General features: G+C 47.8%; 2 protein-coding genes across 2 annotated transcripts in view; one reads left to right on the forward strand and one right to left on the reverse strand.

Moving 5' to 3' along the window:
- The window catches only part of LOC125949222 (spectrin beta chain, non-erythrocytic 1), a 55,766-nt gene extending 53,875 nt beyond the window's left edge, over positions 1-1,891 (reverse strand). The window contains exon 1 of the mRNA XM_049676010.1: positions 1,268-1,891. The gene's annotated coding sequence lies outside the window, so the exon portion shown is untranslated. The remainder of the gene's footprint in view (positions 1-1,267) is intronic.
- An 868-nt stretch (positions 1,892-2,759) lies between these two features.
- Positions 2,760-14,062, forward strand: part of LOC125949467 (SKI family transcriptional corepressor 1-like) — a 66,862-nt gene continuing 55,559 nt past the window's right edge. Inside the window, exon 1 of the mRNA XM_049676477.1 lies at positions 2,760-4,118. The gene's annotated coding sequence lies outside the window, so the exon portion shown is untranslated. The remainder of the gene's footprint in view (positions 4,119-14,062) is intronic.

Raw genomic sequence — 14,062 nt, forward strand, 5'->3', positions numbered from 1 at the left:
TAACGATCGTGGACGGTTTGCGGACGACCATTGCCGCCGCGTCGCCGCGGAAAGCAGAGAACGACGCGAAGCGCGAGCGCGTGCGCCTGCACCCCTTCTCTTCTCCTCTTCCGCGGATTCAGTTTCTTCAGTTCCTCCCCGCATCATGTGACATAAGCGAAGAATGATCGAACGAAATCACCACTGACGCACCAGCAGGCGCAGCAGGCGAAGATCGTAAGCAGCAGGATCGTAAGACACACCACCACCACCACCACGCCAAGTCGGCGAGTCAAAAAAAGCAGGGAAGAAAGAAGACGAACGAGAACAACATCAAAAAACGGAACGAGGAAGAAAGGAGAAGCAGAAGGAGGAGGAGGAGCAGAGAAAAAGGAACTCGCTAGCCTCGTGCGGACGCCCATCGCCGAAAGATGGTGGAGAACAACAAGTTTTCGAATCACAAATAGCGGATCGGATCCCCACCACCGCCACCGCCACCTTCCCGGGGCGGAGGGGGCTCCTCCACCGAACTCGATGACTCGTCAAGTGTGGGGTGTGTTGTGCTTTTGAAGTAAACTTGTGTCAACGTTTTCAACACGCACGGAGCAGCGCTCCCAGCAACCGGGAGGCCGGAAAAAGAAAAGGCGGACCGCGGAACCTGCGAAGGGCGAAGAGTCGAGATTCTCGTTTCTTTTTTTTTTTTTAAATTGCGACCCAATGGCATCATGGTTGCTGCAGTGCTGGCCAAAAAAATCCAACAGCAGCCAGCAGTAGCTCCGGGATTGCCGCGAGCAATGTAATGCCGGCAACCACGGCAACCATTAGCACAGGGAGGATCTTAAATAAAGCCCCCCAAAAATCAACTTCTCAGCAGCACTCGACACTCGCGATCGCACATACGCTGCAAAGCCAAGCCAAGCCACGAATTTTCGTCAGAGGAATCAGAAGGAAAAAAAAAACAAGGCAAGCGATGCTGCGATGGAGAGAGCGAAGGAGCGTGAGCATGTGTGATAGAAGGAAGGAAAGGGATGGAACAACGAACGATCACATCTGGGAGGAGAGAACGCAACTCGGTTGGAAATTGAAAATTACTCGCATCCCAAATCTTCAGCCTTGTCCAAAAACATCTTGAAACACTCCCGTGTCCCTTCTTCGGCAGGAAATGGAGGCTCGCCGACGACACGCACAAGAGACGCACATCTGGATCCCATTTGTGCGAATTACGAACCGTGCAGAGGAATGTGACGAATTAAACTTCACTGACTGACGATCCCCCCCACTCGCTTACCTTTAAGATCGTCCCCGAATCCGTAATCCAGAGTGATGACGTTTTATTCCGATCGTTCTCAAAGTGCAGCCACCGCGCACAACCACACTACGGGAGCCGGTCCGTGGCTCTCTCTCCTCCTCCTCGTCAGGCTGGCCTTGGCCGCCGCAAGTCGCTGGTACGGAAAAGCACAAAACGGTGGCACACCACAACGCAAAGATGGAATTTTCACACCGGTAGAAACGGATTCAACGATGATGGTTGCTGCAAAAATTAATCTTTTGGCCTGCGCTCTCCGCAGTATGGACAAGAGCCGATACACGGAGCTTCGGCTGGAGAGCGCTAGCAGTGACACGTAAACAGACGCTAGAACACGCGAGCACAAAACGGACGCCGCAGCAGCAGGATTTCACTCTTGATCACCGCCGCCTTGCTGGAATATGCACCCCACTGATACTATCGATCGACGCACTTTCTGATTGATGATCGGTTTCGAAACGGAGTTGCTGTTTGCTGGTGAGAAACCGATTGCAGAAACGAGTGTAAATTAGCAACAAAAACCAACGCCAAACCACGTTCTAACTTTAGGCCACATGAAGATCCCGCTTGTTTATGAGCCTCGCCGCACGCCGTTACCGAACGTTACCGATCTCGTTACGAAAAAAAATGAACCAGCAACCGTCCCTCTCTCTCGCGGTGTTTCAATTTTACAGGTGGTGTCATGCAGAACAACTCCTCTCGCAGCTTTTAGAAAAATGAAGAAAATGTTTGACAGTTGTGAAGCTTGCGCTCGATTATTTCAGGGACGCGGTTTCGTGGAAAACCTGGCGACAGTATGTTTTCCGACTGCATGTTGTTCGACAGCACGTTTTCCGACTGAATTTTCGGATTTTATTCGTATCTACAAACGCACACTGCCTTGATGGTGAACGTAAACCGCAACACGAATGTCAAAAAAGGATCAACTATGACGGCGTGTAAAGTGCCAAGACACCACGTACATACAAGCGTAGCAGCGTTTGCTTGAATTGCGTAAACAAACGAAAATTTTCTAGCGCATTTCTAAATTTTTTGTTCATTTTCGAGTTCACGGGGCGACCGGGTTGACCGGAGGGCACTGAAGATTTTCAGTCCTACGATTATTTTGTAAAGTCGAGTTAAGGGGCAAAGAGTCAAGTTAAGGGACAAAGAATCGAGTTAAGAGGCAAAAAGTCGAGTGCAAAATTTCAAAAAAATTCTCGCTCTGCTGCAGAGGCAATTTTCTTTTTTTACAAGGGCTATTTTCTATGGGCAAACGATAAAAACGAAATCCACCACAAGGTAAAACGATAAAAACGAAACTACCACGAGGCGAAACGAATTTGGATTTCGCCGGCGCATTATCCTAATTTGTGCTTCTGCTTACTGTAAATTATGTTCGATTCGACAACTTTACGGCGTTCCTGTAGTGTCGACAGTGGCACAAGAAGTCCCTTTGGCAGTTCGTAGCCGCGGCCCAAGTAGCAACCACCACCAACAAAGCAAGACGAGGAGCGAGAGAGAGAGGTGTTTCATCCGTGATTTTGGCGAAATTCAATTTTATTGAGGCACCTCAAGCGACAACAAGAACGGTGTCACGCGTGACCTGGTGCGAGAAATAAGTGAGTGGGCCCCCTGTGTGTGCTTGGTGATTGGGTTTTTCGGGAAACGGGATTTAGGTGAAAATTTCATCTGGAAATCAACCAAAATCAGCCCCGTCTTTCGCAAAGTGGCGCTCGCTTGGTGTTGGTAAAAGCGAAAATTCTGTGCCCGTGTGTATGCGTGTTTACATCGCTCGTTGATGCTGCTCCCGTGAAATTATGGGCCAAAAGTGATCCCGAGCCCTCGCCAACAACGACGACGACGACGACGGATTTCTTCTGCTCTGCCTCTCGCAGTAATCAAGGAATTCCCTTTCTTTTCTCCCTCCCTTTCGCGTGCCCAGCATCTTGTGTCTCGGTGCGGAGTTCGATATCCCCTAGGAACGGGGGGTGGTGGTGCTGGGAGTGGAGGGTCGTTCGGTTGTGTGTTTTGAAAAGTGCGACCTCGCGGTGAAGGTGAAAAATTTCCAGTGATTTACTACCACAAATCGATGATGGTTGCTGTGATTTGATGGAGTAGCAGCGTGTGTGTCGTTAAACCGTCGTTGCATAGGTCATGTAAAAGTGCTCCAAGGATGGCCGGGAAAGTGGTGTCGTTGGTGTGAAAATTGTGACGGGTTTTACTGCTGGGTGCTGCAGATGGAAATCCTGGTGTCTGTCGGTCGGTCGATGGCTTCCTGATGAGGTTCGAAGAGCAACTTCCCCGCCAACGGCCCTCTTCGTAGTGTTCTGGTTCTCTGTGCGCGCTGTGACTGTTTTCTCGGGGCCCCGGGCACTTGAATGTGAAAATTTCCTCATCCACTCGGTCGTAACTTGCTTGCTGCTTTTATTTCTTAGCAACAGTAGCAGCAGAGTGCATTTTGCTTCCGCGCGGAAGCTGAACGAAATCCTCGGTGTGTCGATTCCTGCTGCAATCCGTACAACCAAACGGTGAACGGCGAAGAAGAAGAAGAAGAAGAAGAAGAAGAAGAAGAAGAAGAAGAAGAAGAAGAAGAAGGAGGAGGAGTTCCAGCCGATTAGCGCAAGGAACCGTTCCGTTCCTCGTACCGCTTCACTGGAGAGCTTGAGTGAAACGAGAGCGAGTAGAGAGAGAGAGAGAGAAAGAGAGAGAGAAAGGACGTTCTCCTCCACCTCGTTCGAAGGATTAGGAAGAAGGAAACACTCCATCTCTGCGACTGCCGCACCCGTCTACCAGGACCCCAAACCCCCGGGGGGAAGGAAGGATGTCGTCGAAAAACATACCCGCTGATAAGGTAAGCAACCGATCCTACCCAAATACCCTCTCATAGACAGCAGGACTTCAGTTTCACTTCAGTCGCAGGAATGTTTTCGTTGGTAAATTTCTTTATTGCACCTCGCTTCCGGTTCCGAGAGTGGAGTTTTGTTTCACTGCGACTCGAATGGAAAAGGAAGTTCTCTCCAGGAGGGCCCTGTGCGTTGTTCGTCGTCGTCGTCGAATTACAGACGATTCGTATCAACGGTTGCTTTGTTCACAAGCCAAGTGCCTGATTCAACGGAATGCGACTTCAGCAGAGTCATGTTCTGGAAGGAATTTCCACACTGCCTTTCTTGCATGCTGACATCGCTTCGCTAACACAAAATGGTTCCCGATTTTTGGCAGTATTATTTACAGCATAAAAAGCGAAATCGTCTTCGAAGAATGGAATGGATTTTTCTCAATTACCAACTGCGCTGGAGCGCTGCGAATATCGGATCCTTCCAGCGCGCCATTTTTTTTTTTAGCTGTTTGATGATGTGTTGCTATGATGATGACGATGATGTGGTGCGCCGTGTTCCGCATTATTCCGTTTCTATTTTGGTCGCTTAAACACCGTTTATCGATTTTAGCGCGGCCACGCCGTGGGCGCGCTGGAGCGCTGCAAAGGCAGTGCAAAAGGTGCCGTCTTCGGCGTCACTATTGGGCATTTTGTGACATTTTTAGAATAGTGCACTGGTGCCGTTCCACACCAACCCGATACCCGATGCAGAATCGCCCAAGGAAGGTGTGGTGTAATTCAGGGAAAAAAGACGGAAAATTCGCGCACTGTTTTCGCGACTACATTCCATCTCAAATTAAAAACACTTGCAGCTCTTCCCCACTCTTCGTGACCTGGGCAAGGTTTTTGGGGGCGAATGGGACAGCAAAGGCATTAATTATCAACCCAATTTGGCGCGCACGCAAAGTCCTCGGTTGCTTGGGATGGATTTTGCTGCACTAGGGACGGCCCAGCGGGGGGAAATCAATTTTTCATTTCATCAAATCGTTTAAAAAACTCATAAAATGTTCCCTGAGAGAAGCAGAAGGAATGAAAGAATGGGAAGAGCGGGGGGATCAACGAATGTGACCCTTTTTCCCTTCTCGTGACCTTTTCCTATTTTCATGCCAACACTGTGCCCCAGGAGTAGCTTCACCGTTGCCCTAGGAAACGCAGCAGCAAAAGGACATTGTCCCCGGGGTTGTTGTCGGAATCTGCTTGGAATTGCTGACGCTGATGCTGCTGCTGCTGGTGCTGCTGTTGCTATTTGATGGTTTGCTGAACGGTGTGATTAATTAAAAACCCTCCCCTCCAATCCGGAGCCGGGCTTGCCCATTCTCCCAAAACACCCACAGGACATGGATCCCGGTTTTTTTTTTGGTGCGAAAATTTTGTGATCCGCGCGAGTGTTTAGCGCAGTAACCCGTAGTAACCTGGAGATGAAAGATTCGAGGGATGAAGGCATACCACACATACAATCTATCTGGTGTGTGTCGCGTGTGCCGCAGGTTGCTGACTGCATCGAGCATAATCGTAAATTGCTATCCCACTGCGCTCGGCTGCTTACTGTTGCCTGTGACGACGACGGTGACCAATCACGAGGACGTTGACAACGGCGACGAGGACGATGACGACGACGACGACGACGATGGCTTGATGATGGTGATGATAACCGAATGAGCAACACCCCTCCCCACTACTCCGTAGTCCTTTGCGCACCAAAAGCATTTCGGAGCAGCAGCAGCAGCGCGAAAGGATCAATTAATTAACTAATGAGCAGACGATAAATTGCAGGCGATAGCACATGTGGGAAGTGGACGGATTTACTTTCCACACTTTCTCTGTCTCTGGACCCCGAGCTTCATCGTGTTGGTCCGGTTGCATGTAATATCCCACCGGCATCGACACACTGGCCACCACCACCGCCCGGCCGCGGCCACCGTGGATCAAACGTTGCTGGGTTGCTTCTCACATATTTGCTTTCTCGCGCCTTTACGTGCCGAGATGGCGCGGCTGCGGCACTTTATGTTTCCAACACATTTTATCTATTTGGCTAATGGATTTTTCAATCCATTCCCTTTTTCCTAGCCACCCCTCGCCTTCTTCTGCCTACGGAATGGCCTGGGTGGTTTAATGAGAGAGGTCGGGGTGTGGGGGGAATCGGCCCCCGGAATGGCATGGGCTGGGGTTGCAATCAAATGTGCACAGCTGCCGGACCGGGAGGTTTATCGAAGATTGTCATTGCGAAGAATGGTTTTTGGAGCTAAAAACCGGGTAAAAAAACGTCCGGTTCCCGACCCCCATTGTCCGTTTTTTGTCGCTGCCAAAGCATAATCTCTCGGTTCCACACGGTTGAACCGCCGCCCAGTCGCTGGCTGGGCGTTTGCACAGCGATAACCGTGCAGTGATATAGAACAGAATACGGGAACGAGAAAACGAGAACGTTTACGATGCTCCGATGCTCCGCTGCAGTCGTCGGAGAAAATGGTGGTTTGCTGCTGCAGCCCGATGGAAAACCACCATCCGGATATTGCAGTGCATGCGCGATGTAACTCACCAACATCTCGCCAGCCAGCCAGCCAGCATGCCGGGCCATAAGAGGGTGCGCCGGCCTGCACACCATTATAGCAATTTCCCGAGTTCGTGCTTCCTGCTTCAGCGAAAGGGCTCCGGGCACAGAGCTTTACTCTTCGCTGCTGTTGCTGCTGCTTCTGCTCTATGCTGGGTGGACCATCATTCTCTCATCCTGGCCAGGGCTAGCGCGGTATCCTCCTGCTTCTGCTATCCTACCCGTTCATTGCATTTAAATCCAATGCTCACTCTCTTTCTCGGTGTCTCTCTCTCTCTCGATCTTTCTGACTCCAAGGATTGCTCTCTTTGATGATGCACTCTATCGATGGATCGTGTTTGCTGCTGGGAACGACCTTTATGCTGCATTAAGTTGCTAGCAATGTAAGAGCAAGAGAGAGCGAGAGAGAGAGAGAGAGAGAGAGAGAGAGAGAGAGAGAGAGAGAGAGAGAGACGCGCGCTCGTTGCTTTGTATTAGAATGTTGCATTCGGGCGCGTGGCAGGATAATGGTCGGCATGTAAATGCTCTGAACCATGTTGCCTTGTTGTCCTAGGACTTCTCGGGGGGCTACTACTGTCTCTGTTCCGAGAGCGCCAGGTTTAGCTACTAAACGATGGCTCTCTTCTCCACTGGGCAGTATGCGGTTGTAAATGTTTGCATTTTCATCTTAAAACTTGGCGACCCATTGCACTAATTAATATCCTTATTTATATTGGAACGTTTTTACCGTTTATTTCAAGAGAATGGTTGATCCCATTCCATTCGAAGTAATTGCTATGCTAGAAGCTCCTATTATTTAAGGCACTGTCGGATGTGGCGAGCAAGAGAATTACAATATTGTAGTGGAAAATCATGAATTAATGTCATATCTCGGCTCAGCTCATAGTCAGGCCAACTCAAGTCCAATCGATCCAAGCAAATTATTAAAAAGAGCAATATTTATACGCCATACGTGAGGGAGTATCAGGATTTTCATTTTTGTAATACTTACATGGTCTGAGTGTAAACATTGTATTGCTAAACAATGTGGCAAATATTTCAGCACTTGCAGTCAAGAATATTCTTTTTTGGTTGAGTAAATTGTGGGATATCCCAGGTATCCTTGTTTTATCCAACATCTGAATCTGTTTCGTTGAAGAATCTTTTTTAATTTCTATTGCTGCAGTTGTTTTTTTGACTTGAGTCAGTGAGAAAGTTCTATTTATGCATTTTGTAATTCAAAATTTCGAATGTTTTATTTACATATCTAAGGACGGACAAGCTGTATGTTTATTTTCGAATGATTGTCATACCCGTTCCAAGTATCTACATTTTCTTTTTACGACTCTTGTTGAGCCATATTCAAGATAAGTTTCAAATACCTTGACAAACATTAAAGATACATTTATAAATACAAAAAGATACATTTAAAGTAACACTACCTGCATCTAGATTTTAAATAGGAAACAATTCGTAATCACTTTAACAACGAGCTATTGGTTTTATTTTTTCACAAACCTAATGGCTGTCGATTCTCTAAAGTGTAGCATTCAAATGAGTACATCGTTCATTCGTGTTTCCGTCTACGGATTAATGCACACCTCCACCTAACAAGTGACGGTTAAAAAGTTTTTTTTTCAAAAAACCTGTAAAATCCCCGCACCCTGTAAAAGTTCTTCTGGGGGTGGTCACCATCACTCGGTTCAATTTTACGACCCGTTAAGTGTCCCAACACCACATCCCGCGCAAAGGAGGAAACCACAGATGCTGCTACTGCTGCTGTCGCTGTTGCTGCTACTGCCGCCAGCGCCTCCAAAGGAGAAGATCCGCTTCCTTCGAGAGGAGCGAGCGCATATGACGCATACGGTTGGTTTGTGTGACGCGAAGACAAACTTCTGCTGCTGCTGGTGGTGCTGTCTCTCCGCCTGCTTGTCATTATTATTGGTGTGCTCGTGTGTATGTGTGCCGTTGGTGTCGAATGTCATACTCGAAACCATTGCGCACCACTCACTGCCTCTCCGTTCCACCAGACTCTCTCCTTGTAACCACAACTTCCGTGCATTAGGCCAAGCTTGGAGGGCCCTTCCCTTGGTGGCAGGCAGGTGTAGGGAGGAGGGGAGATTGGAGTGAGAAAAAGGGTTCGAAGCGGGGAACATATTTGATTACTCAATCTCGGCTGGTGACAGCTTGCTCGGTAAATTGCTTCCCAAGCTCACTCGCTCGGTCGCTCTGTCTGGTTGTCACACCACCTGGGTGAATGTCGTGGCCGGGGGAACTTCCTCGCTCCCTCCTTCTGCCATCCCCCTCATGATTCGTTTACCGTTAAAGCACCTTTTCCGGGGTGCTTTCTTCCTAGCTTCAAGTGTTTCAAGAGGTGGTGGTTGTGGTGGTCGTCTTGAGCACTCGTTCTTCGGTCGCACTTTTCCCTCAATTCCCAAATCCCCCCCGCATTGACGTTAATCGATCGAACTCACACCAGCCCCCCCGCGAGACGGTGAGGAGGCTCGTCGCCCAAAAAGGGCGAGCTCGAGTAACTCCCAGCAACACGTGGAGACGATTCTCTCGTTTCCGGTGCAGAATCCATCATCACCCGGGAGCAGCTTCATCAAAGAACGCGCATTGTTACAATATGTCACGCTGTGCGCACTTCAGGCAGCATAAGGTGCACGTTGTTTTTCACACACACGCACATAAAACAAAGGGTCATGTTGGAGGACTTTTTGAAGGACAGCCGAGCATCTCTTGGCAACCCGATAACCATGGTTAACGAGTGGCATAAGTGGTGGGATAGGACCAAATGCCACTTGTGGAGCATTCGTTCCCAATGATTTTGTTCACTCTTTTACTTTACACCGCGTCCAATATATTCTCTTAGAACTTAAATCATCTATAATATATTTTCGCAGAGTTGATCTTTTTTTTCATTTGAGCGTTTTTTATGAGGAATCTTGAAGTTATTGACAGTTTCAGCCGCTCCTCAACTTGATTTCCACAATTTCCATAGGCATTTTATATTGATTCGAACGATTTCCATAGGAATTTTATACCAAATTTTATTTATCGTTGCTTTGAACTTAGTCAAACTGGACAGTTTATGGTCGTTAAGTTTCGATAACATGGACAAACAACCAAAAAAGTCAAAGAGCCATTCATTTTTCGCTACAAATCTGGTTAAATTATTCCATCTTTCTCCATTTCCTGCGCTCTTCCTTCCTGGAACACATAATGGCCATCCCCATCTAATCCTTCTAAGCTAGGCTTCACCACTTTATCTAAAACTGTTTTTTTTAAATACATTGAGATACTTTTTATGACTTCTTTAATAACAATTAGCGATAACTTGCAGCATTTTGAACCCTGGGGATGTTCCTTTGATTGTCTGTTACATTCTTGATGTTTCTGGCCCACAATCTATCGTTTTGGAGATTATGACTTTGCTTTGAAACAAATGGCTTTTCTGAGAATCTGAGAGCACGACGTTCTCTTCCAGCGTGCCGAGATAGATTTTTTATAACAGAGGCACGTAACATATAAATCTGACCACCAATTTGACAGGAATATATTGATACTTCAACTAAGTGCTGTAACTACCAAAACCCTACAAAAGAAGTGTATGAGTGATGAATGTAGTATATTGAACACGGTATAGAGTCAATCGAATATTCCTTGCCCATTTCTGAACTTCTCCATTTGTTGATGCAGTTGTCGTTTTCAAAACCGACGAAAGTACGAAGATGATGAAGTTTGTTGTTGTTAGAGGAAACTCTTCCAACGTTCGAAGCGAACCCACGAACGAACGAACGAACGAAACCAATTAACTTCCGCTCGTTGCGATGGAGTGATTGGCGATGTTCGATGTCACTGGCTGGGCACTGGGTGGGCACTCCATTAGCGATGGCTTATTACTGACGATGAAGTTTCCAATCAATGCTTCCTTCTGCGCAGTGCACGAGCTCCCGGTACACACTCGATTACTTCACTCCGAAGCTCTAAGCTCTAGAAACGTCTGCACCGGTCTGGAACCGTCTTTCACCTTTCCACCACCCCACGATACACGACGACGTAGCGGGACCGCCCGGCGGCCTGGAATTGCATTCTCCTGCAAACCCGCGGAAACTGCACTTTTTTGCACAAACAATTCCTTCCCCCTACCCCGTCGACGACGAGGCGATGGTCAAAGCCGCGGTTGCCTGTCACCTCCACACACACACACACAAACGCACACACGCTCCTATCCCTTTCTCTCTCTCTCTCTCTGTCACTCGCATTCCAGCTGGTGCTGTGCCTTCATTTCCTTTTCTCTTTTTCCTTCAATTTCCCTCGAGAGGGAAACCCTGTCGAGTCGTCGTTGGTGGACGCCGTCTCGCAATCGCAACGCAATCACGGCGTCTGGTTTGGTTTTGTTATCACTACCCTGTTGGGTGTCCTCATAGACCACACCGAGGAACGTCACAGGACCACGCCTTGCCACTACCTTGTCGATCCACGATCGCAAGTCATTCGCTGAAAATTGCGTTCGAACTTTTCCGGAACATCTTCCGGGAACATTCCCCCCACCTCCCGGCCATCTTCTACTCCCACGTTCGGGGGCAACTGGTGTGGTGGTGATGGTGGAATGTGTTGGGATGAAGGACAGTTTTTGCTCGCGTTTCGTGTTCGCGATTCTCCTTCCTTTTCTACTTCGTTTTCACCACCCCCGGACACTTTCCGGACTCCTAAAGGACCTCCTCTTTCTCCGGGGGGGTGTTCGCTCGAGGATACAACAAGATCTTTCCATCATTTTTTTTCTCGCGCCGGCAGCAGCATCGCTGTGGTGGTGGTGATGGTGGTGTGGGAAAATTAAACATTTCTGGTGTGAGTTTATGATTGCGAAAAAACCAACCGGTGGCGGTGCAGAAGTGGGACTATCAAGTGCCTCGAGCATGAAGCGAGAGACGCACGCTCGCGGAAAAATAAGGGAATTTAATATCGGTTGATAATGATGCGCGAAGTGAAGCGGGATGGAAAATGGAAAAGATGTAAAAATGTGGGAGCAAACTATGGAGACTATAGGCACACAGACACACAGACAGACAGCGAGACGAAAATGGGGCGTCGGCGAGATGCCATCGGCGAGATAAGGTATGGTGCATTAAAGTAATTTAATCGTGCAAGCAAGCAAGCAAGCAAAAAAGCAAAAAAAACCCGAGAGAAATTGCTGGGAAGTGAATTGTTAATAGAAAAGCGAAAAGAATGGCCGCCGCCCGCCCGATGGCACTGGAATATGGGAGCGCTCGGGAATTGCCGCGAGGCGTCGTCGAAGGGAGTGAGTAAAAGCCTTGGGCGACGCATCACTAAAGAAGAGGAGGAAGTGAGGAGAGGATAGAGAGAGCGCACGCCTGTCCCCAAAGTGATGGTTCCCGGTTCGGTTTATGATTCTCAAACACCAAATACCCCGCGCAGAGTCTCTGAGATCTGACTGATGGTCGGTCCGTCCAGGCTCAGGCCAGTAGTAGCAGAAAGAAGCACAGCATAGAAGCATAAAAGATAAGGGCCCCTCGGGTTGCGCCCACGCTAATGCGCACCATGGGCCTTGGGAAGGATCAATTTTGCATACCGCGCTCTTTCCTGCACCGCTTCGCGCCAGTGGCCTTTACCTTTTAGGTTTGGCATCAACCTCGCTGCGCTGCGCTTGTCAGGTCAATATTGGATTTTTGGCTTTCTCCCTTCGAGAAGATGGAAACTCAATTCGGGCTGGGCTTTGTCGTGATCTCTATTGGAAGGCGGGGTTTTTTCCTTAATTTTCCGAAGCGCATGCATGCCTTTCTAATGCTTTTGTAATGCGTTGAGCGTAAGTGTGTTCATAATTTCTCAACCTTCCTTCGACCATCATCGCTCTTATCACATCCATAAGACGCGCTATCTTTAGAAAATAAAAGTGCAGGAATGGAGCGAAAAGGGAACAGTTAAGTAAATAAGGGCACGATTGGTTACTTAAAGAAGTATTCGTTCTGTTAGTTACATCAAATGTAAACATGCGGCTCGTCCGTCCTTATATATGTTAAAAAGTTACATCAAACAAAAGTGTGACTCTGTAGCATTAAAATGTGGAACATATTTTTTTGTAAATGCTCATACATTTTGGCAGAAGTGTATATTAAGTAAAAATATAAAAAATGCGTACTCTTAGTCCACCACTGGGCCAAGAGTGCACATCACTCTTTTTTGCGAAATTTCTGTTGCATATGCAGATTTGAGCTACGAAAAATAATTTGTCTTTGAAACAAACATTATTTATTTGTGTTATTTTTGCGTAATAAAAATTATCAATTTAACAATTTTCGGTTTTTTTTCTATGAGATCTTTTGATTGGTACTGGAACTGCATGTTCAGTTGAATAGTGTGATATAGGAATTATTCACGAAGCGAGATACTGTTTCCAAAACCTCATAGAATTATATAAAAATCACAACAATTATAAATTAACGCATTTCTGTAACATTTGTAGTAATCCAACCCACACACGAAAACACGTCTGATGAGGTGATTTCAAACCAGTAAGATATTGCTAGAATGGGTGAATCCGTTTTCTGTAAAAGCCTAGTGCGCACTCTTGTCCCACTTTATTCTAATTGTGCGGAAAAGCTCTAGCCAGCAAGTAATAGCCAGAAGCGAGTTTCGATTCGATCGATCTTCTCGCAAGTCAATTCCTTCATTTTTATTTCCGCTTTTCGAGCGAACATTTGCCCAGCTGTGGTTCTGCGCCTCTTTGGCACCTCGATGTCTACCGCACAGCGAATGCTGCAACCGGACCGTCGCCTGCATTCGACATTTCCTCACACACCTACCAGTCTTTTGCACGTGGTGTGCATGGCCACGGAGGAAATGTGTAGGCGACCACCGAGAGATTTTCTCTGGCGCTGCTGGCGTGTCTATTCTGCAACCTTTTTTTTCTCCCTCCCGGTTCGCTTCATTTCGCTTGCATTAGTCCTGTCGTCGTTTGGCATTTAAAAGATTTCATTTGACGTCACCAATCCAGTTGCAGTAGTGGAGTGGAAGTGGACGGTGCAGCTGCACGACCAGCAGAAGTAGAGGAGTACCCCCGCCTGTCTATCCTTTTTCACTTTACGTCAGTTGCGTCCAGCTTGGCTTTCGGGTTCGGTCTGTCTTTTGCTATTTCAATCTCCCTTCACAGACGACGTTCCGTTGTACCACCGGGCTGGATGTTGATGGTGGTGGTGGTAGTGTACTCCACTCATACCACCACCACCACCACCACCACCACCACGCACTACTAATGGTTACTACGGAGCTGCACGATTGACGTAACTACTTCGAGGGGTGGTGGGTGGCGTTGTGGGTTGTATGTGTTCTAGGGGATGAGAAGCGATTGGATCGAAAAGTTTCGTCTGAT

This window comes from Anopheles darlingi, chromosome 2 (assembly GCF_943734745.1).
Source record: "Anopheles darlingi chromosome 2, idAnoDarlMG_H_01, whole genome shotgun sequence".
NCBI classification, from domain to species: Eukaryota; Metazoa; Arthropoda; class Insecta; order Diptera; family Culicidae; genus Anopheles; species Anopheles darlingi.